General features: G+C 40.6%; 1 long non-coding RNA gene across 1 annotated transcript; it reads left to right on the top strand.

Annotated features, from left to right (window-relative positions):
* Positions 1–9,211: 9,211 nt before the first annotated feature.
* Positions 9,212–11,531, top strand: LOC133031895 (uncharacterized). The gene is made up of 3 exons (XR_009684942.1): positions 9,212–10,293; positions 10,400–10,472; positions 11,199–11,531. It is a non-coding gene; the product is annotated as an uncharacterized LOC133031895 (long non-coding RNA).
* Positions 11,532–25,531: the final 14,000 nt, after the last annotated feature.

Raw genomic sequence — 25,531 nt, 5'->3', positions numbered from 1 at the left:
TCATGTACGCATGTGGAGATGTCCATCTGAAGTCAGAATATATAATCCACAAGAGAAGAAATTGGACCCAAGGACCATAAGCAAATTCTTTATAGGGTACGCTGAAAAGTCTAAAGGTTACAAGTTTTATTGTCCATCTCATAGCATAAGATGATATTCTTCTTGCATCCAATGATAAAGGGTTGCTACGTGAAGTGAAACAATTTCATTCAAAGAACTTTGAGATGAAAGACATGGGTGAAGCATCCTATGTCATAGGCATTAAGATTCGTAGAGATAGATACCGAAGTATCTTAGGTTTATCTCAAGAAGCCTACTTCAACAGATTTTTAGAAAGATTTCATATGAAAGACTGTTCACCGAGCGTTGCTCCAATTGTGAAGGGTGATAAATTGAATTTGGGCCTGTGTCCAAAAAATGATTTTGAAAGAGAAGAAATGAAGAACATTCCTTATGCTTATGCTATAGGAAGCCTAATGTATGCTCAGGTGTGCACAAGACCCGACATTGCTTATTCTGTCGAAGTGTTAGGAAGATTTCAGAGTAACCCAGGGATAGACCACTGGAAAGCTGCAAAGAAGGTAATGACGTATCTTCAGGGTACTAAGGATTACTGTTATCCTAAATTTGTCACTCTGACATGGCATCACGAGAATGGTGACACGTGGACTCTACTTAGAGCATCTGTTCGGATCAATATGCCGAGCAGGATGCCTCGCTGGCACATCCAGAATGGAACACTTAACGAGCCGTGTAGAATGATCAACACTTAGCGAATTCAGCTTAACACACCGTGAGTCACCAGCTCAATACCTACAACTCAGGGATCAACTTACGTGGATGTGGCATACACACGATCCCACTATCAGTGTATTCAGCCTCAATCCCACGATCCTTGCATTCAGCATTGATCACATGATCTTTCTATTTATGCGCATTGTAACGAGAGAGGAAACTCTTCCTCCTCAAGTTTCCAGCCCTATAAATAGTGAGGAATGTTCACTGGGCAAAGGACCGAGAAATTATAAGCCAAAACGCTGTAAGCTAAGGCTATCTAAGAATTATATATTCAGAGATATTATTGTAAGAGCTATAAGAAAAGGGAACTTCTTCCTTATTCTTAAGTCAATACAAATAACGAGGACTAGGCTATTACCGAACTGCTCGGGGCTGAACCTCTATAAAATTTCTGTGTCTTGTTATTGCTTTATTATATATTCTCATTACGACATATTGTTTATCGCTTATCAAAAAGACTCATTGTCGTTGGCTAAAAGCGAAGTCAACATTTTGGTGCTTTCATTGAGAGAAGAATCAAAAATCGCTCTTTTCAATATTCGACACGATGGTACAAAGTCGTAGAGGCCTGTCCGACCCAGCAAGCTCACAGACGCTGGATCCGACGTTGCAGGACCCAGGGAGTTCAAGGGTTCCACCCGTTGTCAATCCTGGACAGACGGGAAGCGTGGTGAATGGTGGGACAACTCCTATTACTGAAACTGCGCCTGGTGCGCAAGAGACCAGAAACAACGGTACCGCACACAGCCAGGGCGTTCATAACACGACTATTCCACCAGGCATCAACGCCCTAACGACCATCGGAGATGCAACGGAATTGTAAAACCTCCGCGCTGCTCTCGGATTCATGCAGGGTCACAGCAATACCCTACATCACGATCAGGAGGAATTACGTACCGCAGTAAACCTCACGTTTGACGAACAGAGGCGTATGTTCGCCGAGTGGAGGGACAAAGAGATGGAGGCATTAAGGGCTCACCATGCAGAAATCGAAGACCGTAGTCGGCAAGCCACTGTTCTGATACGAAGAGCCTATTAGACTATAGGCCAGGAAATGCCGAGCGTCATTCCCCTGGGGGAAACGGAGGATGACCCGACGATGAATGCTTCCCAGACAACTAACGGTCAGCCGTCAAATCCCCGGTCACGAGTTCCACTCGTGGGCCAAGAGGTAGGCGGACAGATCTTGTCCGAGAATTCATCAGGAGGGGCCATGCTCGACGGATCCATGCAGAATAATGGAGCCATTCCACCTGTCAACCAAGCGAACCAATCGCTAAGGCAGCCAGGTTCTTCTGTGTTCGATAGGTTGGGAACAACCCATGACCTAAGGGACGATCTAAAAAGAAGAAGGGGAATAGACAAGCAGAATACTACAACAAACGTGCAGCCCGGAGCCCATACTCAAATCCCCGCTCAGAAAGACGCTGACGTAATCCAACCCGACCAAAATGCTAATCAAGTCAGCCCAGCCGTACAGGCTCAGCTCGACGAACTGAAGAATATGTTTCATGGCATGGCCGGGCAGCGTAACAATGATCTTGAGTTAGACCGTGCACGCGGAACTCCCTTCTCACCAGAGATCAATCTCCTGCCACTACCCCACAAGTTCAAGATGCCAACATGGAAGATGTACACTGGGAGAGAAGATCCTCTCTCCCATCTCAAGTATTTTGAGATGCAAATGGATTTACAAGGAGTGCGAGGAGACTTATGTTGCAGAATCTTTCCCGCCACACTATCGGAAGCCGCACAGCAATGGTATTTTAAGTTGGCTCCTGGAAAGTTTAGTTCATGGAAAACCTTCTCTTCAGAATTCCATGCACAATTCTCTTCCTCGCGCCAACTCCCGTTGCATCTGGGAGATTTGGTCGAAGTAAAACAGCGACCAGGCGAGCCACTCTGGGCACACATCAGCAGATTCATGACGGAAGCGACCAAGGTGTCACGGGTAACCGAGAATGGAAAGTTATCCGCGATTCTGGGGGCATTGAGGTCCTTGGCGAACTGTAGAAGGATATAAGGAAAAACGGACCGGTCGACTCAATGAGTGATTTTCTTAACCGGGCCGAAGGTTTCATCAAGCTCGAAGAAGCCATTCAGCAAGCAGAAGGTGAGAAAAAGCCAAGCAAAACGAAGGTTCCTTCTACAGGAACGTCCGCCCAACTTCCCCACTATTCCAGCAATTCAAGTGGCAAGCGTGCAGGCAACAACCACAAGTAAGGAAACGGGAAGAAGGGAAAGGTCACTGAAAAACCCGGACAGACTCCCTGTGATCACACCAAACACACTTCATTCACTATCTTAACTGAAGATATAGAAAGTGTGTATATAGCAACTCAGTCGTTAATTCCGTACAAGAAGCCCAGGCCCATGAAAAAAGATACCAGCAAAAGGAACATGAAAAAATTTTATCGGTTCCATGGAGACTACGGCCACGACACCAACGAATGTCACAACTTGAAGCAGGAAATAGAACTTCTGATCAAGAAAAACAACCCGCACTTACAGAAGTACGTCAAGGCCAACCAAGGTCAGAATAACCATGATCTGATGCTTCTACCAATAGATGGACTTTTGCAAGTCATCATTGGAGGCCCGCACATCGCTGAAGACACGGGCAAAGCTTGAGAAAGATATGCCCGAACAGCCCAGTACGAGCAAGAAGAATTCATCCAAGCCGTAGAAGAGAAGAAGCCCAAAGTTCCACGCCCAGGAGAGCCAACCATAACATTCAACGACGAAGATGTTGTCCAGATAAGATTTCCGCACAACGACCCGCTGGTCGTGGAAGTCCAGATAGCAAACAAAATGGTGGCCAGAACCATGATCGATAATAGGGCTTCTTCAAACATTCTGTTTAAGACTGCTTACGAGAAGATGGGGCTCCAGCTCAAGGATTTAACTCCATGCCTTCAGCCCGTCTGTGGTTTCTCCAGCCAAGGAGTTGCACCTCTAGGACAAATCCGGCTACCCCTCACAGTTGGACAAGCTCCAACGAGCATAACTATCATGGCACAATTCCTGATATTGGATGTTCCTTCAGCCTTCAACGTAATGCTAGGCCGACCAGCCTTGTATGACTTAAAAGCTGTCACATCAATATTTCACTCGTGCTTGAAGTTCCCAACCAAAAACGGGGAGGGTGTCTTAGAGGGAATCAGCAATCTACTCGAGAATGTTACAACCTTGTACTGGCCAAGGCTAAGAAGGAAATATCCTCCAGCCAGAGCCCAGACAAGGGAATAAATATTCCCAAGTAGGAAACTTCCCAAGGCGAGGATAAAGATGTGGATCCTCGACTTGGGGACCCAAGCAGCAATGTTGGACCTGTGGAAGAATTAAAAGAGATCGAGATCGATCCAGCTATCTCGGCCAGAAAGCTAAAAATTGGAAAGGGTTTGTTACTCGAAGTAAAATCAAAATTGATAGAATTTCTGAGAGCAAACCTAGATGTTTTCGCCTGGTCACATGCGGATATGGTCGGGATCGATCCTTCTATTATTTGGTACGTCCTGAATATCGATCCTAACATCCGGCCAGTTCAGCAAAAACGAAGATTGCTGGATAAAGAACGAGCAGTAGCCCTTAAAGATGAAGTTGAAAAGCTGCGCAACAACAACTTTATCATTGAAGACTTTTACCCGGCTTGGGTCGCGAACCCCGTACTCGTGCCTAAGCCGAACAAGAAATGGCGAGTCTATATTGACTTCAAAGACCTCAACAAAGCATGCCCTAAAGGTTGTTTCCCACTTCCAAGAATCGACCAGCTCGTCAATGCAACAGCCGGGCACGAAATATTAAGCTTCATGGATGCTTATTCGGGCTACAATCAAATCAAGATGCATCCACCAGACCAAGAACATACAAGTTTTTGGACAGATATGGGTCCCTACTGCTACAAAGTCATGTCGTTTTGTCTTAAAAACTCCGGAGCTACATACCAAAGACTGGTCAACAAGATGTTTAAAGACCATATCGGCAGAAATATGGATCTGTACGTGGATGATATGCTCGTCAAATCCAGGTAGGCTGGGGGGCACATAGACGACCTGGATGAATGTTTCAAAGTCCTCAGGAAATATAACATGACACTAAATCCCCTAAAATGCTCCTTTGGAGTCAGCTCGGGAAAGTTTCTAGGCTTCATCGTCAATGCTCGAGGAATTGAAGCCAATCTGGAAAAAATCCAAGCCCTCCTGGATATGAACTCGCCAACAAAAACCAAAGAGGTACAAAGCCTAACTGGTCGAATCGCCGCACTTAGCAGATTCGTGTCAAAATCAACGGATAAATGTGTCCCATTCTTCAACATCCTGCAAGGAAACAAAAAGTTCGAATGGACAGAAGAATGTGAAAGAGCTTTTCAAGACCTAAAGGCACATCACGCAAAACGTCCCGTCCTTTCTATACCTCTGGACGGTGAGGAACTGGGGATATACCTAGCAATAACGAAGCATGTCGTGAGCGCCGTACTAATCAGAGAAGAAGACGGCATGCAGCATCCAGTCTATTACATTAGTAAAAGACTCATCGAGGCCGAAGGCCGATATCCGTTGATAGAAAAGCTCGCCTACTGCCTCATCCTAGCAACAAGAAAGCTAAGACCTTACTTTCAAGCTCATCCTGTTCGGGTGTACACCGACCAACTACTACGACAAATACTGCAAAAGCCAGATGCCTCTGGACGGTTACTCAAGTGGGCGGTGGAATTGGGGCAGTACGAAATCAACTTCCAACCCCGAACAGCTATCAAAGGCCAAGCCTTGGCCGAATTTGTGGTGGAATGCACAGGCAAATCCGAAAGCATCCTAGAAAGCGATCTCGAGTCAACACCACAGCCGAGCAACACTGAAAACAAACCGACCTGGAAGCTGCATGTGGATGGGTCGGCCACAGATCAGCTATCCGGCATAGGAATTTCCCTTGTCACACCTGGGGGCAACACCTGCATGCAGTGGTCAAATTCGGATTCAAAGCCTCCAACAACGAGGCCGAATACGAAGCCCTAATCACTGGACTCAAACTAGCGAAGGAGATGAAGGCCGAGCGCATTGAGATCTGCTGTGATTCACAGCTGGTGGTAAATCATGTATCTGGCGAATACGAGGCTCAGGGAGAAAAAATGATAGCATATCTGAGCAAAATACATGATCTGCTCGCACAATTCAAAAGCTTCAGCCTTAGACAAATTCCAAGAGAAGAAAATACAACGGCAGATGCGTTAGCCCGATTGGCGAGCATCAATATAAGTGACAAGGCAAACCTGGTCCCGATCCAGTTTCTTGAAGAGCCTAGCATCACCGGCATAGAAGAAATCGAAATGATCGACACATCTCCGAACTGGATGACGCCAATAGCAGCCTATCTCAACTCTGGGGAACTCCTAGATAACCGAAATGAAGCTCGGAAAATGAGAAGAAAGGCAGCACAGTACATCATCGTAGAAGGGATCATGTACAGAAGAGGATTCTCAATGCCATTACTCAGATGCGTCACACCAAATGAAGCTGCATGACTTCTATATGAAGTTCACGACAGATTCTGTGGAAATCATGCAGCCCGAAAGAGCTTATCAAAGAAAATTCTAAGGCAAGGCTACTTCTGGCCGACGATGATTGAAGATTCGAAAGCTTATGTCAAGAAGTGCGACAAATGTCAGAGATTTTCAAAGATACCAAGAGCACCGCCCAACGAGCTAACACAAATGCAAAGTCCATGGCCTTTTGCCATTTGGGGAATTGACCTAATCGGACAGTTACCTAAAGGTAAAGGCGGAGTGCAGTACGCAGTGGTAGCAGTAGACTACTTTACTAAGTGGACTGAAGCCGAACCACTCGCAACTATCACATCAAAGAAGGTTAAAGACTTTATAGTGAAGAACATCATATGCCGGTTCGGACTACCATACAAAATAGTTTCGGACAACGACAAACAATTCGACAGTCAATCTTTCACTGATTTCTGTGCGAACCATGGTATCATCAAAAGCTTCTCCGCAGTGGCACATCCCCAAGCAAACGGTCAAGTTGAAGCAGCCAACAAGACCTTGAAGGATACACTAAAGAAGAAACTTGAAGATGCCAAAGGAAATTGGCCAGAAGAGCTCCCCGAAGTTCTATGGTCATACCGTACAACGGAAAAAATAGCAACCGGTCAGACACCATCTGCCCGTCGAACTCGAGCTACCATCCCACAGAATGTTTACGTACGATCAAGGTACCAATCACACACTCCTTGCAGAATCACTTGATGAAATCGAAGAAAAATGAGCGACTGCAAACTTAAAGTTGGTAGCTCACCAACAAAAAGTAGCTCGGTATTTCAACAAACAAGTGAAAGCTCGGAAATTCTTTGTGGGAGATATGGTCCTAAGAAGGGTATTCCTAAACACCAAAGACAGCATGTCAGTTGTACTAGGACCCAACTGGGAAGGACCATACCAGGTGGTCGAAGTTCTCGACTTCGGAGCATACGAACTGGGTAAGTATGACAGAAAAATGCAACTCATTCTTGTACCACGGTACTGGAATGGAGAATATTTAAGGAAATACTACCAATAGAGTACTCAGGTCGGGTAGACCACTTCAAAGTACTCAGGTCGGATAGACCACTTCAAAGTACTCAGGTCGGGTAGACCACATTAAAGTACTATTGAACATTCGCTTCTAAGTGAATGGCCTCTTGGGCAGACCACGCGCAAAGGCTTCAGAAACAAAGTACTCAAGTTGGGTAGACCACTTTAAAGTACAGTTTCTTATTTGTTTTATGTCATGTTAAGCTAAAAAGATCAGATTAGATCACTAGCTCTGATGTAAGCTACTACGGTAACAAATACATTTTCGATCAATAAAAGAATAAAGATAGTATTTCCAATTCTATTGAGTCAAAAAAATTAGCATGATTATAATTTACCTAAAGTGCATAAAAAAGGTTTAGTCGAACCCAAAACACCGAACAGAAAAGCAATATATTTGCGAAAGACAAGTGACCAAGAGTCATACGTCTGCTCGGTCACTTGGGGGGCACCTATACCTGTACAAAGCATTTGGTAAACATAAAACAATCACAATTGCACGACAATTATAAAAAGAGAATGAAATTCATTAAGGATGACAAAAGCATATAATACTGGGATTAAAAGCTGCCCGGTCAGCTCGTTGTCCAAAAAATGAAAAATAATTCCAAGTTTAAAGACCGCTTCGTCGGTCACGATGTCTTAAAGGCCTTGAGGCCACATATAATATATATATAAACAGGAGATAAAAAGAGAAGTGTTTAAACAGCTGGAGTCCCAGGCTCTTGGTTCGGTTCTTCTGAGCCAACTGGAGCAGGAGGATCTGTTGTTCGAGCAAGAGAAGCATCAGCAGCCTGGTCAGAAGCTTGGCCGGAAGTTGAAGCAGCCACCTCTTTCCCACCATAGGCAACTTGAGCCGCGCAGTACTCAAGGTACATGTCCTTAGCGTCGCCCAAGTAGTCGAAATTGGCCTGGGGATTAGCCTTCCAGAAATCAAAGAAGAGCTCGAGGTCGGCAGTCTCCAAAGCATTGACCTTCTCCTTCAAATGGTCCGCCTCGGTCACCTTGGCATCCCTCTCCTCCTTTAGTCGAAGAAGAACTTGCCGCAGAGAAGTCCTCTCATCCTGAAGACTGTTAACTTCAGCAGATAAGATCTCGATGGCTTCCTCAAAGCGATCAACAGCCTCAAGGTCGTTTGTTAGCACGGAGATCTTCTTCTCGACAGTAAGCAGCTTCTTGTTGGTCTCACCCAACTCATGCCAGACAGCTCCATTTTTCGCCTGGCCTCCTCAGCTTCCTTCTTGGCCAAGTCTGCCTCCGCCCTCAAGGTGTCGGACAGAGCCGCACTCTTTGAAGTAGTAGATTTAGCCGGGAAGTAAGTGTAAGCCAACTTCAAACCGGCCTACATAAAGGAAAAAAGTCAGCATATGGAGCTAAGTGTGAAAAATTAAAAGGGAAGTATCAAAAAAAAAAGACTAACCCTGGTGAGCTCCTTCAAGACACCACCCACTAACACATCCAGAGATGAGTCGTTATCAGCACCAGCCAGTTGCTCACTAACCTCAGGAACCAGCCGGTTCATGTAGTGAGCCAGCATCTCCTTGCCTTTTTTGGCCTCAGGCAGCACGGGCACGGGTGGAGTTGGTGCCTGCACCCGCTCAGGGATCCTCCTGACTAGTTCGGACCCAGTTGTTGGTGGTCCAGTGTAATGACCAGAATATTTAGTTATTATCTTCTAAAATAGTCTAGAATTCTCGATGTGGAAATAGTAATTTCATAAATATGTTACTTTATATAGTAGTACTAAACTAATATTATTTCTTTTTCAAATTAAGTAATTTTAGTTTTTTTTAAAAAGCCCATAATAATAATAATTTTGGAAAATATTAGATTAGTTCAAGGTTGTGGTATCATTATATAATTTTATTTATGGACGAGATATATAAGTGGCAAATCAAGAGAGTATTGATTAGTTTAAGTGTTTGGTTGAGTTGAAAAATAATAATAATAATTAAAAAAAAATAGAATAAGTAGTATTATCTGTATGGGAGTTATGTGAGTAAAATGTGGGAATTAAGTTGAATTAGTCCAACTAGTTTTATGCGTAAAGATAGGAGGAGCCCACTATCTCATCATGAATTATTAAAGAATGAAATTTTACACATTAAGCTTTTGAAGTTAATTAAACTTAAACTTTTGGCGGTCTTGGAGTGCACGTGTGGCACTCACATATATGAAGTACAAAAATTAATTAAAAATGTTTAAATCATTATATCATGTGCTTGTTGTGACGTGTGCATGAGATAGTGTAGTCATCAAATGGTTAGCTACGTACATTGATAAGTAGGTTATGTGGCAAGAATGGAGTCAATTTCTCCATGACATACGAAGTTAAGGAAATTAGTTTCCATCTGTTACGCATTAAGGTTGATACTCAAGATTATGTGCATGAAATTTTGAAATAAACTATGGACCCTTTGAATGTTTCTCTAACCGATATCACATGAAGGATGAGTCTTGGAGGCTATGTGTCATCCTATGATTAATCCACTTACTTATTAAGTAATTTTTTTAAACTTTAACCTTAGTTAATTAGTGTATGGTGGTATGGTTAAGAGTGAAGTATAGTTTAGTATTTAAGGCCTATAAATAGAGCCTAGCTGAGCTAGCTCATTTCATTTTTCATCACTCACAAAGAAGCCAACACTCTCAAGAAAACACTTCCTAGACCTTGTTGATACTTAAGCTAAAATCACCTCTAAGCTCCATAAACTTTTGTCTTCCTTCTTTTCCCTTCTTCCATAGCCAATCACTTATTCTCCAAGAGCCAAGGTAGAACATCAACACCCTCTTTTATTATGACCACCACCATCCTCTCATAAATATATAAATACATATCCTTCATCATATCAGCATCACCATCACCATCATTTTACGTTCAAGTTTTAGTGCTCAACTAGCTCTTATTGGAAGCTAAGGTATATCATTTTATAATTTTGGGTTTCTAAATTCAAATTTAAGGTTTCATGTATATATATATATATACCCCTATAATGTGTTCTAATTAATAAGTGTGAAATTTAGGTTTGTCATAAAACAATTATTATTTCTCAAAGATCTCTCTCGTTGCAATCAAGGTTAAGACTTCACATTCGAGGTAAGGAAATTAAGTAGAAAAACATAAGTTTTCTGTATGTAATAACATTCATAGGAAGAGTGGGAATAGTAAAAGAGAAGTTAACTAAGGTCTTCTGCCTGACTCTTTATTGTTTGTTATTTAATGTACTGTAGAATATATATTTAAATAATATGTTTATAAGATTCATGTTATTTATGTATGTTTACAGTATTAGAGCATGGCCATTGCTAAAGGTATATATTTAAATAATGTGTTTATAAGATTCATGTTATTTAAGTATGTATGTAAATAGTGTGTTTATAAGATTCACATTATTTAATTATGATTGTTATGTTATTTAAATAATGTATAGTAGTTTGACATTATTTAAATTAGGCAGATTATAATTTATGTGACATGATTTGACCGAGAAGATAATGGTTAAATACTTGACTGTTGGGTCTATATGGTAGATAGGGGGCCATTTAGTAGTGGGTACGATTTTACTGAACCCAGCCCTCCGCCATTTTTTCCAATAGCTCGAGTTTATTTGCCAAAATTAGACTCGGGCGTAATCATTATTATGTGGTCTAGCTTAGAACCTAATTATTAGTGACTAGTGATATGATTAAGTTTATGTTTTGCTATCTGTCTAAATATTTGCATGTGCATTTTAATTAAGTTTTGTTTTTATTTATGTGACTACCTGACACACATTTCCTTACTGAGTTTAGTAGCTCACCCTTATCAAATTACCATGTGCAGACCAAGGTAACTGAAAGTCTAGAATGCCGGTGGCGAGTGGAACTTTGGACGCTTGTGTGTGAACTCGCTGAGGGCCATATAACTGCGGGCGGTCTAGGGCGCTCTATTTATTTATTTACGTTATTAAACTTATGTCGCAATTATTTTAGTTATTAATTATTATGTCTTTGGTACGAAAACTGGCCAGTTGTGAACATTTTCAAGTATTAAATAAAAATGCGACATTATATTTTTCCGCGTTTAACGCTTGTAAATAAAATTAATATTTTTATAAAAGTACGGGCGTTACATCCAGACTCCTTAGACTTGGCAGATTTGGGAGTAGAAGGATTCGCAGCAGTCAGATCCTCGGAAAGGTCAATAACCTCTCTTGAAGTTCTCTTTTCTGAAAACCCATCTCCGCCCTTCAGCTTCTTGGCCGGAGGGGAGGCGCTAGAGCTTCCGCCCATCCTCTTCCTTAGAGCATTAAGCATCTGTCGAGACATGTCTGCACAGAACAAAAATAGCGTGGTTAGCTAAAACCAGCAGAAAATACAAAGCATGAAAGTCAAGAAGCTAAAAAAGAAGTAAAAGGTAGAGTGACTGCCCGCCCAGAAAGTTAGAAGTCCATCATCACCTGACATCGAGTTTATCTCAGACATAACAGCCTTCCCTTTTCCAGCAAAGGGATAAGATGGTCGAACAGGTGAAATGGGCTCCCTTATGCGAAGCGCATGTTCAATAGGCCTGGGCGTGGCCAGGAGTTTCTTCTTCCTCTTCATTGGGGTCACCTGCTCAGCCTCAGCCTCAGCCTCGGCTTCATCTTCAGGATTCATAGGCTCCTGAGCATACTGCTTGGCCCGGGCACCTCCCTTCAACTTAGCCTCTCGCTTCAGTTTTATCAACTCATTCTTCGGATGAGTTCGTTCAGGCCGGCCAGCATCAGACTTCCCCTTCTTCCCCGCCACGGACTTAGGAGAAAAGTCCTCTGGGTAAAGCCCGTACTGCACCAGATTCTCATCGGAGGTCAATTGGATGATATTCCTGTCTTCCTCCGGCAACCGGGCAAGTTTTTGAGCTCTATCCCTAAGAGCAAGAGTGAAGGGAGAACGGTGATATGTCGGGATCTGCTGAAACCGAGTCCGGGTGATGCTCGGATCCTTCACCATGAAGGACTCATCAACAAAAAGCCCTATTTTGCTGATGGCCTTGTCGTCCCTACCACTCAACCACTTGAAGCCTGGCTGAGAGAAGTAAAAATACCCTGACCTGCCTTGCTTGGGGGTAGACTTCAGGTCGAAGAACCAAGCGACCTCGTGAGGGGAAGGAGCACCCCATCCTTGGGAAGCGTAGAGGACGAAGAGAGCGGACAAATTCTTGATGCCCTTTGGAGTAATTTGGGCCGGGCAGAGGCTGAAGAAGTCCGCCACATCCCTGAAGTACTTATGCAAGGGCATTAGCGCCCCTTGCTGGCCGTGAGCCCCCGACCAGGCGCACATCCCCTTATCAAGGTTTGTGGCACGATTGTTGTGGGCGAGAATGTAGCAGTCCAGCTCGCCCAGGTATCCGTCCTGGTCGAGAGTGCGAAGGCGTGCCTCCGAAATCTTGGACGGAGGACTTACCCACCTGGCACCCAAGGCACCCTGCCCCCTATGAGGAACCGCCTCGGCAAGCTCCTCACTGACGTAGTCCACGCCCTCAATCAGGACGTCTCCGTGAGCATCGACTGGTTGCCCAGCCTCATTGTACTCCCTGAAGTTAGGGGGTCCAACCTCTTCCTCTCCCTCCGCAATGGGAGGACTTCCCGGACGCGCCTCGTCTAGCTCCTCAACCTCCTGGACTTCGGCGTCCCCCTCACGGTCCTCCTTCATCGGGACCACCAAATCTTGTTCGGCGTCGGGCAAAGTGGCCAGCCGAGCCACTTGAGGGTCAGAAGCGTCAACCAGACGCGTGGTTTTCTTCGTACAAGCCATCATCATATGGCTGAGTACGGAGTCGGAAGAATTTCCTTCGCTAGAAGGAGGGTTAGCACGAAGACGAGGGTGGACTTCATGCAGAAGTTGAAGCAGCTCCTGGTCGATTTGATGCTCGGGCTCCCAAGACTCACCTGGGTTCATCTACAAAAGACAACACACAAGATGAGTGTTGGACGGAGTATCAAACGAAAAACAAGCAAATATGCTGACCAAGAGTACCCAACAGATTAAAGAACGACCATGTTCAAAGAAAAGTCTAAACTCAAGAAGTCAGAAAGTTTTCTTGAGTTAGGGCAAAAAAAGTTCATGAAACTTGGAATAAGCAAGATGGAAAACAGACGCAATGCAGTTCAAAAATAAGCCTTTACGACTGAAAGATAACATAAGGACATGGAAAAGAAGAGTCGTAGAAGTCTCAAACCCTAGGGTTTCCTAAGCGTTCTTTCTACAACATAGTTATATTCAAAGCATAAACATGCAAAGGAAAGCATAAAGGGGATCAGAAACTTACTCAAAGACGAATGTCCGGGTTCAAGCAAGCCAGCAATCGTCTGTAGGCACTTCGACAACTCTAAAGCCAGAAAACTCTCTCTTTTCGCTCTGAAGTTTACTTAACAACGAAGGGTGATAAAATGAGTAATGTGCCAGTACTGTAACGCCCGTACTTTTATAAAAATATTAATTTTATTTACAAGCGTTAAACGCGGAAAAATATAATGTCGCATTTTTATTTAATACTTGAAAATGTTCACAACTGGCCAGTTTTCGTACCAAAGACATAATAATTAATAACTAAAATAATTGCGACATAAGTTTAATAACGTAAATAAATAAATAGAGCGCCCTAGACCGCCCGCAGTTATATGGCCCTCAACGAGTTCACACACAAGCGTCCAAAGTTCCACTCGCCACCGGCATTCTAGACTTTCAGTTACCTTGGTCTGCACATGGTAATTTGATAAGGGTGAGCTACTAAACTCAGTAAGGAAATGTGTGTCAGGTAGTCACATAAATAAAAACAAAACTTAATTAAAATGCACATGCAAATATTTAGACAGATAGCAAAACATAAACTTAATCATATCACTAGTCACTAATAATTAGGTTCTAAGCTAGACCACATAATAATGATTACGCCCGAGTCTAATTTTGGCAAATAAACTCGAGCTATTGGACAAAATGGCGGAGGGCTGGGTTCAGTAAAATCGTACCCACTACTAAATGGCCCCCTATCTACCATATAGACCCAACAGTCAAGTATTTAACCATTATCTTCTCGGTCAAATCATGTCACATAAATTATAATCTGCCTAATTTAAATAATGTCAAACTACTATACATTATTTAAATAACATAACAATCATAATTAAATAATGTGAATCTTATAAACACACTATTTACATACATACTTAAATAACATGAATCTTATAAACACATTATTTAAATATATACCTTTAGCAATGGCCATGCTCTAATACTGTAAACATACATAAATAACATGAATCTTATAAACATATTATTTAAATATATATTCTACAGTACATTAAATAACAAACAATAAAGAGTCAGGCAGAAGACCTTAGTTAACTTCTCTTTTACTATTCCCACTCTTCCTATGAATGTTATTACATACAGAAAACTTATGTTTTTCTACTTAATTTCCTTACCTCGAATGTGGAGTCTTAACCTTGATTGCAATGAGAGAGATCTTTGAGAAATAATAAACCTAGATTTTACACTTATTAATTAGAACAGATTATAGGGGTATATATATATATATATGAAACCTTAAATTTGAATCTAGAAACCCAAAATTATAAAATGATATACCTTAGCTTCCAATAAGAGCTAGTTGAGCACTAAAACTTGAACGTAAAATGATGGTGATGGTGATGCTGATATGATGAAGGATATGTATTTATATATTTATGAGAGGATGGTGGTGGTCATGGGTAGAGAAGGATGTTGATGTTCTGCCTTGGCTCTTGGAGAATAAGTGATTGGCTATAGAAGAAGAGAAAAGAAGGATGACAAAAGTTTATGGAGCTTTGAGGTGATTTTAGTCTAAGTATCAACAAGGTCTAGGAAGTGTTTTCTTGACAGTGTTGGCTTCTTTGTGAGTGATGAAAAATGAAATGAGCTAGCTCAGCTAGGCTCTATTTATAGGCCTTAAATACTAAACTATACTTCACTCTTAACCATACCACCATACACTAATTAACTAAGGTTAAAGTTTAAAAAAATTACTTAATAAGTAAGTGGATTAATCATAGGATGACACATAGCCTCCAAGACTCATCCTTCATGTGATATCGGTTAGAGAAACATTCAAAGGGTCCATAGTTTATTTCAAAATTTCATGCACATAATCTTGAGTATCAACCTTAATGCGTAACAGATGGAAACTAATTTCCTTAACTTCGTATGTCATGGAGAAATTGACTCCATTCTTGCCACATAACCTACTTATCAATGTACGTAGCTAACCATTTGATGACTACACTATCTCATGCACACGTCACAACAAGCACATGATATAATGATTTAAACATTTTTAATTAATTTTTGTACTTCATATATGTGAGTGCCACACGTGCACTCCAAGACCGCCAAAAGTTTAAGTTTAATTAACTTCAAAAGCTTAATGTGTAAAATTTCATTCTTTAATAATTCATGATGAGATAGTGGGCTCCTCCTATCTTTACGCATAAAACTAGTTGGACTAATTCAACTTAATTCCCACATTTTACTCACATAACTCCCATACAGATAATACTACTTATTCTATTTTTTTTTAATTATTATTATTATTTTTCAACTCAACCAAACACTTAAACTAATCAATACTCTCTTGATTTGCCACTTATATATCTCGTCCATAAATAAAATTATATAATGATACCACAACCTTGAACTAATCTAATATTTTCCAAAATTATTATTATTATGGGCTTTTTAAAAAAAACTAAAATTACTTAATTTGAAAAAGAAATAATATTAGTTTAGTACTACTATATAAAGTAACATATTTATGAAATTACTATTTCCACATCGAGAATTCTAGACTATTTTAGAAGATAATAACTAAATATTCTGGTCATTACAATCTACCCTCCTTAAAGGAATTTCGTCCTCGAAATTTACTTACTTGAGAATAACTCGGGGTACTGATTATGCATCTCCTTTTCCAACTCCCATGTCGCTTCTCTATCAGAACTATGACTCCATAGGATTTTGACTAAGGGTATAGTCTTATTTCGTAAGACCTTTATTCCTTTTTCTATCACGCGCACAGGGCGTGCCATATAACTCATGTCCTGTTGCAAGTTCAAGTTCTCGTACTTAAGCACATGTGTCAGATCGGGTACATACTTTCGTAACATAGAAATGTGGAAAACATTATGCGTTTCTGCTAATGTTGGCGGTAGGGCCAAACGGTAAGCTACCTGACCAACTTTGTCTAGTATCTCAAAAGGACCTATAAATCTTGGGCTTAACTTTCCCCTTTTTCCGAAACGCATAATCCCCTTCATAGGTGATACCTTTAAGAACACTAAGTCCCCTACAGAAAACTCAACCTCTCGTCTTTTCAAATCTGCATAACTTTTCTGTCTACTTTGGGCGGTGAGCATCCTTTGTCGTATCTTTTCAACTGCTTCTGAAGCTTCTCTAACTGCTTCTGGACCTAAGTAGCGTCTTTCTCCAACCTCATCCCAATGAAGCGGTGATCTACATTTTCGTCCATACAGCATCTCATATGGTGCCATCTTGATTGTGGCTTGATAGCTATTATTGTAGGAGAACTCCATTAGAGGTAAATACTTACTCCACGAGCCAGTGAAGTCCAGTGCACACGCTCGAAGCATATCCTCGAGTATTTGGATGGTGCGTTCAGATTGTCCATCTGTTTGGGGATGAAATGTTGTACTTAATTTCAATCGCGTCCCCATTGCCTTATGTAAACTCTCCCAGAACTTAGAGGTGAATATTGAACCTCTATCAGAGACTATCGTCTTTGGAACTCCATGCAGCCTCAATATCTCTTGGACGTACAGGTCAGCATACTGCTCTGCGTTGTAAGTAGACTTTACTGGAACAAAGTGTGCTGACTTTGTGAGTCTATCTATAATTACCCAAATTGAGTCGTGTTGCTTGGTTGTTCGAGGTAGTCCTGTCACAAAATCCATGGCTATATCTTCCCACTTCCATTCAGGGATTTCCAGGGGTTGCAACATCCCTGCTGGTCTCTGATGTTCAGCCTTAACTTGTTGACATGTGAGGCATCTAGCTACAAATTCAGCTAAATCCTTCTTCATCCCTGGCCACCAATACAAGGTTTTTAAGTCATTGTACATTTTGGTTGACCCTGGATGCATTGAGTAGGGTGTAGTGTGCGCTTCCATCATGATCTTTCTTCTAAGCTCTATGTCGTTGGCTACACACACTCTTCCCTTATACCTCAACATGTTGTCTGTACCTTCAGAGAAATCTTCTGCCTCCTTCTCTGGCAAGCCTGCTCTTTTCTTCTGTAAAAATTCATCAACAATCTGTGCATCTTTAAGTTCTTGTAGCAGCGTTGAGACAATGGTTAGGTTGGCTAGTTTTTGTGTAATGATCTCTATACCACTTCTTTGGAGTTCCTGTTGTAGGGGCTTCTCCATTTGTGCCAGTATTGCCAAACTAGCATAACTGCGTCTACTTAGCGCGTCTGCTACTACGTTGGCCTTTCCCGGATGGTAGTGGATTTCACAATCATAGTCCTTAACAAGCTCTAGCCATCGCCTCTGCCTCATGTTGAGTTCCTTCTGCGTAAAGAAGTACTTCAGGCTCTTGTGGTCGGTATAAATTTCACATTTCTCCCCGTAGAGATAGTGCCTCCATATTTTTAGCGCAAAAACTACTGCTGCCAACTCTAGATCGTGTGTTGGGTACCTTTGCTCATACTCCTTAAGTTGTCTTGAGGCATACGCTACTACTTTGTCATTTTGCATCAACACGCATCCCAGCCCTTGTTTCGATGCATCGCAGTACACCACAAACTTATCCTTGTTATTGGGAACACATAATACAGGGGCTGTTATTAGTTTGTCCTTAAGTGTTTGGAAGCTACCCTCACACTTTTCTGACCAGACAAACTTCTGCGTCTTTCGAGTCAAGTTGGTTAGAGGAGTTGCGATCTTGGAAAATCCTTCAACAAAGCGTCTATAGTAACCAGCTAGACCCAAGAAGCTTCTTACTTCACTTGCAGTCTTAGGTGTTGGCCAGCTCTTGACCGCTTCGATCTTTGTAGGATCCACCTTGACTCCATCTTTGGAAACTATATGGCCTAGGAATGCCACCTTCTCTAACCAGAATTCACATTTCTTGAATTTGGCATATAGTTGGTTCTCCTTAAGTCGGTTTAGAGTCATCCTCAGGTGTTCCTCATGTTCCTCCATAGTTTTGGAGTAGATAAGAATGTCATCAATGAATACAACAACAAACTTATCTAGGTACTCCTTAAACACCCTATTCATAATATCCATGAAGGCTGCTGGGGCGTTAGTTAGTCCGAAAGACATTACCAAAAACTCATAGTGTCCATACCGTGTTCTGAATGCTGTCTTGGGTATGTCTTCCTTCCGGACCTTCAGCTGGTGATACCCAGATCTTAGATCTATCTTTGAGAACACAGCCGAGCCTTGCAATTGATCAAAGAGATCGTCAATCCTTGGCAAAGGATACTTATTCTTGATGGTCACCTTGTTGAGCTCACGGTAGTCTACGCACATCCTCATACTTCCGTCTTTCTTCTTGACAAAGAGTACAGGCGCACCCCAAGGTGAGTAACTCGGTCTAATGAACCCTTTGTCTAAGAGCTCCTGTAGTTGTATTTTAAGCTCTTTTAACTCATTAGGTGCCATTCTGTATGGAGCCTTTGAAATTGGATTAGTCCCTGGGGCTAATTCGATGATGAACTCCACCTCTCTGTCTGGAGGTAGTCCCGGTAAATCTTCTGGAAAGACCTCTGGAAATTCACAGACTATGTGCACATTCTCCACATTTAGTTGCGTCTCTATTGCTTGATCCACTACGCTGACCAAGAATGCCAGACACCCCGCCTTCATTAGCTGACTAGCTTTTAGGGAAGAGATTAATGGAGTCCTCAAGGCCAGCTTGTCGCCCTTGAAAGTAAACCGATCTCCAGCCTTTGTTTCAAAAACGACCAGTTTCTTTCGGCAATTGATTGTCGCACCGTGACTAGATAGCCAATCCATCCCAAGTATAACATCATATTCCTTCATTTCCAGCTCTATTAGGTTGCCCATAAGTTCTTTGCTTTCGATTATGATAGGTACATCTCGCATTCTTCTTGTTGATAACATGGTTTCTCCCGAGGGTAATTCCGTCACAATACCACATCTAAGTAGGTCACATGGCTTATCTATACTATCAATTACCCTAGTAGCTATATAAGAATGAGTAGCTCCAGAATCAAAGAGAACATTATAAGGCAATCCGTAAATAGAAACCTGACCTGAGACAACAGTGTTGCTTGTGGCCGCTTCTCCTCTGGTGAGAGCAAACACTCGAGCAGGAGTGACTTGGTTCTCCTTCTTTTGTCCCTTTGGGCAATTTTTCTTCGTATGGCTCGGCTGCCCGCAATTGTAGCACACCCCTGACTTCATCTTACACTCCCCAAGATGTTTCCTATTGCATGTGGGGCAAATTGGGAATTCTACATAGGACCTTTTCACCCCATTGTTGTTATTTTGGACCACTTTGCTTTCCCCTTTTTATCACGATCATTACTGTGATTTCCCTCGTGTTTTCTCTTATTCTCTTGATTTCCTCCATTGTTTCTTCGGGCTTCCCACTTAGCAGCATTCTCCTTCTTTATATCATTTTCGAGCAACTCAGCTTCAAGAGCTTTTTCTAACACCTCAGCATAAACTGTGTTGGTCCCCACCATGATTTTCACATCTTTTTTAATCATGGGGTTCATCCCCTTCAAGAACCTTTTGACCCGAAGGGCCTCGGTTGGTACGATCTCTTGTGCAAACTTTGCCAGACGGTCAAATTGCCTAGCATACTCCGTGACAGTGAGATTGTTCTGCCTCAGATTCATAAACTCATCTTCTTTTGCGGCGGTATGGCGGCACTGTAGTATTTCCTGTTGAACACATCAACAAAGTCCAACCAGGTCATAGTTGTTATGTTGCGACTTTGTCTTACTACTTCCCACCAGATCCGTGCATCCTTTTTAAGTAGGCTGGCAAAGACACGGGATACTCTTTCCCTATCACTGAGGTCCATATATTCTAATATGGACTCCACTGAGCGCAACCATTCCTCAGCTTCAAGTGAGTCCGAGCTTCCATTGAATATTGGTGGTTGTTGTTTCCTGAATCGCTCGTACACAGGTTCAAAATGTTGCATTGGTTCTTGATTCAATGCAGCTGGTTGAAGAGCTAGGTTTCTAACGGGTGGATTTTGATTCCGGCGTAACTCCTCATTCTGAGCTCGTAGCCTTGCAATTTCTTGAGTTAGCTCCTCATGTATACGAGCGTTTTCTCGGAGTATCTCAGCTTGAGCATTGGGAGGTGCTTGTTGTTGTTCGAGTGCTACTTCATCTACCGGTGCTACCGATGCTCCTTGTCTACCTCCCCTACCGCTTTGGCCTCCACGTCGGCCTCCGCGTCGACCATCACCTCGGCCTTCGCCCCTTGCGGGTGCTGGAGCTGCATCCACGTGGATGTTTCTATTGCCGTTGATTCGAATTGATCTTCTTGGAGACATTATTTCCTAATGTTCCTTGTTTGTTTCTAAGAATTTCTAAAAGAAGATAAACTTAAATAAGATATCACTATTTTCAAAAAAAATGCCCATACTTACATAACTAGTTCACAAATAATTTCTATTTATTCAAAGATAAAATAAATAATCACATAAAATAATAAGACACACATTTTTTTTTTCAAGAGTCATATGGTGCTATCTAACATCAAGTTCTAAAATTTTACCCAAAAATTTTATTTTAAACTAACTTGAAATATATTTATATGTAAAAAAAATATTTCATATGGGTAGTACCTAAACTTGGATATTGGTACTAAGGTTTTTTTTTTTTTTTTTTTTTTTTTTTTTAAGGTAAAATGCCAATTTAGAAATTACAAAAAAAAAAAAAAATACACATAAAATGCAAGCATATATAATGGACTTACTTGGTGGCAAGTAGAAACTTTTTGGCTGATGTGTGTAACTCGTGAGAACGTTCGGGACCGATATAACTGTGGCTCTGATACCAAACTGTAACGCCCGTACTTTTATAAAAATATTAATTTTATTTACAAGCGTTAAACGCGGAAAAATATAATGTCGCATTTTTATTTAATACTTGAAAATGTTCACAACTGGCCAGTTTTCGTACCAAAGACATAATAATTAATAACTAAAATAATTGCGACATAAGTTTAATAACGTAAATAAATAAATAGAGCGCCCTAGACCGCCCGCAGTTATATGGCCCTCAGCGAGTTCACACACAAGCGTCCAAAGTTCCACTCGCCACCGGCATTCTAGACTTTCAGTTACCTTGGTCTGCACATGGTAATTTGATAAGGGTGAGCTACTAAACTCAGTAAGGAAATGTGTGTCAGGTAGTCACATAAATAAAAACAAAACTTAATTAAAATGCACATGCAAATATTTAGACAGATAGCAAAACATAAACTTAATCATATCACTAGTCACTAATAATTAGGTTCTAAGCTAGACCACATAATAATGATTACGCCCGAGTCTAATTTTGGCAAATAAACTCGAGCTATTGGACAAAATGGCGGAGGGCTGGGTTCAGTAAAATCGTACCCACTACTAAATGGCCCCCTATCTACCATATAGACCCAACAGTCAAGTATTTAACCATTATCTTCTCGGTCAAATCATGTCACATAAATTATAATCTGCCTAATTTAAATAATGTCAAACTACTATACATTATTTAAATAACATAACAATCATAATTAAATAATGTGAATCTTATAAACACACTATTTACATACATACTTAAATAACATGAATCTTATAAACACATTATTTAAATATATACCTTTAGCAATGGCCATGCTCTAATACTGTAAACATACATAAATAACATGAATCTTATAAACATATTATTTAAATATATATTCTACAGTACATTAAATAACAAACAATAAAGAGTCAGGCAGAAGACCTTAGTTAACTTCTCTTTTACTATTCCCACTCTTCCTATGAATGTTATTACATACAGAAAACTTATGTTTTTCTACTTAATTTCCTTACCTCGAATGTGGAGTCTTAACCTTGATTGCAATGAGAGAGATCTTTGAGAAATAATAAACCTAGATTTTACACTTATTAATTAGAACAGATTATAGGGGTATATATATATATATATATATATATATATGAAACCTTAAATTTGAATCTAGAAACCCAAAATTATAAAATGATATACCTTAGCTTCCAATAAGAGCTAGTTGAGCACTAAAACTTGAACGTAAAATGATGGTGATGGTGATGCTGATATGATGAAGGATATGTATTTATATATTTATGAGAGGATGGTGGTGGTCATGGGTAGAGAAGGATGTTGATGTTCTGCCTTGGCTCTTGGAGAATAAGTGATTGGCTATAGAAGAAGAGAAAAGAAGGATGACAAAAGTTTATGGAGCTTTGAGGTGATTTTAGTCTAAGTATCAACAAGGTCTAGGAAGTGTTTTCTTGACAGTGTTGGCTTCTTTGTGAGTGATGAAAAATGAAATGAGCTAGCTCAGCTAGGCTCTATTTATAGGCCTTAAATACTAAACTATACTTCACTCTTAACCATACCACCATACACTAATTAACTAAGGTTAAAGTTTAAAAAAATTACTTAATAAGTAAGTGGATTAATCATAGGATGACACATAGCCTCCAAGACTCATCCTTCATGTGATATCGGTTAGAGAAACATTCAAAGGGTCCATAGTTTATTTCAAAATTTCATGCACATAATCTTGAGTATCAACCTTAATGCGTAACAGATGGAAACTAATTTCCTTAACTTCGTATGTCATGGAGAAATTGACTCCATTCTTGCCACATAACCTACTTATCAATGTACGTAGCTAACCATTTGATGACTACACTATCTCATGCACACGTCACAACAAGCACATGATATAATGATTTAAACATTTTTAATTAATTTTTGTACTTCATATATGTGAGTGCCACACGTGCACTCCAAGACCGCCAAAAGTTTAAGTTTAATTAACTTCAAAAGCTTAATGTGTAAAATTTCATTCTTTAATAATTCATGATGAGATAGTGGGCTCCTCCTATCTTTACGCATAAAACTAGTTGGACTAATTCAACTTAATTCCCACATTTTACTCACATAACTCCCATACAGATAATACTACTTATTCTATTTTTTTTTAATTATTATTATTATTTTTCAACTCAACCAAACACTTAAACTAATCAATACTCTCTTGATTTGCCACTTATATATCTCGTCCATAAATAAAATTATATAATGATACCACAACCTTGAACTAATCTAATATTTTCCAAAATTATTATTATTATGGGCTTTTTAAAAAAAAACTAAAATTACTTAATTTGAAAAAGAAATAATATTAGTTTAGTACTACTATATAAAGTAACATATTTATGAAATTACTATTTCCACATCGAGAATTCTAGACTATTTTAGAAGATAATAACTAAATATTCTGGTCATTACAAGTACTCCGAGTATTCATAGGCAAAACGGTAACTGTACATAAAGGAACCTTAGACGCCTCGGCTTCCCGCCTCAAAAGTGAATATGGGAAATCAAAAGTAATCGAGTGCAACCGTCAGCCGTGGAGAGAGAAATTCAGATTTTCAAAATATTAATTGTCAGAGCATTAATTAGCCGAAAACCGAAGGGACGCCCAGTCAGCTTCACATCGAATCTCGAACGGTCATGCTTGACACGTGTCCCCATCCAAAGACAGAGCCAGTTCGGAATAAGTCTACACGCAACCTCAGAGGTCCCGTACAGACTTGGGGGGCAAATATTATCCCAAATTTGGCACTCTGACGTGGCATCACGAGAATGGTGACACGTGGACTCTACTTGGAGCATCTATTCGGATCAATATGCCGAGTAGGATGCCTCGCTGGCACATCCAGAATGGAACACTTAATGAGCCGTGAAGAATGATCAACACTTAGCGAATTCAGCTTAACGCACCGTGAGTCACCAGCTCAATCTTTACAACTCAGGGATCAACTTACGTGGATGTGGCATACACACGATCCCACTATCAGTGTATTCAGCCTCAATCCCACGATCCTTCCATTCAGCATTGATCACACGATCTTTCTGTTTATGCGCATTGTAACGAGAGAGGAAACTCTTCCTCCTCAAGTTTCCAGCCCTATAAATAGTGAGGAATGTTCACTGGGCAAAGGACCGAGAAATTATAAGCCGAAACGCTGTAAGCTAAGGCTATCTAAGAATTATATATACAGAGATATTATTGTAAGAGCTATAAGAAAAGGGAACTTCTTCCTTATTCTTAAGTCAATACAAATAACGAGGACTAGGCTATTACCGAACTGCTCGGGGCTGAACCTCTATAAAATTTATGTGTCTTGTTATTACTTTATTATATATTCTCATTACGACATATCATTTATCGCTTATCAAAAAGACTCATTGTCGTTGGCTAAAAGCGAAGTCAACAATTACAAATGGATGTTCGAACGAACTGACAATCTAGAAGTAGTTGGCTACTCAGACTCAGATTTTGCTGGTTGTACTGATTCACGTAAATCTACATCTGGTTACGTGTTTATGTTTGCTGGTGGAGCTGTGTCCTGGAGGAATAACAAACAAAATTTGACTACTACTGAGTTCGTTTCTTGTTTTGAGGCTACATCACATTGTGTATGGCTAAAGAGTTTTATTTCAGGCCTTAGAGTGGTTGATTCCATTGCAAGGTCGTTGAAGATGTTCTGTGACAATTCAACTGCTGTTTTCATGGCTAAGAACAACAAAAGTGGAAGTCGAAGAAAGCACATCGACATTAAGTACTTAGCTATTAGAGAACATGATAAAAAAAATAAAGTGGTCATTCAACACATTAGCATTGAATTGATGATTGCCGATCCTATGACAAAAGGCTTGCCACCTCATAAATTCAAGGATCATGTAGAGAACATGGGACTTGGTTCCCTTATGTAATTTGTACAAATAAAGTTATTATCAATGAAACTCTTATTTTGATTTTTCTCATATTTATGCGCATCTTAATTTTATATTTGAGAAAATTTTAGAGGACCTAAATAAACATAAGGTTTAGAGTTTATTCACTT

Source organism: Cannabis sativa, chromosome X (assembly GCF_029168945.1).
Source record: "Cannabis sativa cultivar Pink pepper isolate KNU-18-1 chromosome X, ASM2916894v1, whole genome shotgun sequence".
Lineage (NCBI taxonomy): Eukaryota > Viridiplantae > Streptophyta > Magnoliopsida > Rosales > Cannabaceae > Cannabis > Cannabis sativa.
Note: the sequence above shows the minus strand (reverse complement) of the source record. Positions and strands in the feature narration are given on the sequence as shown.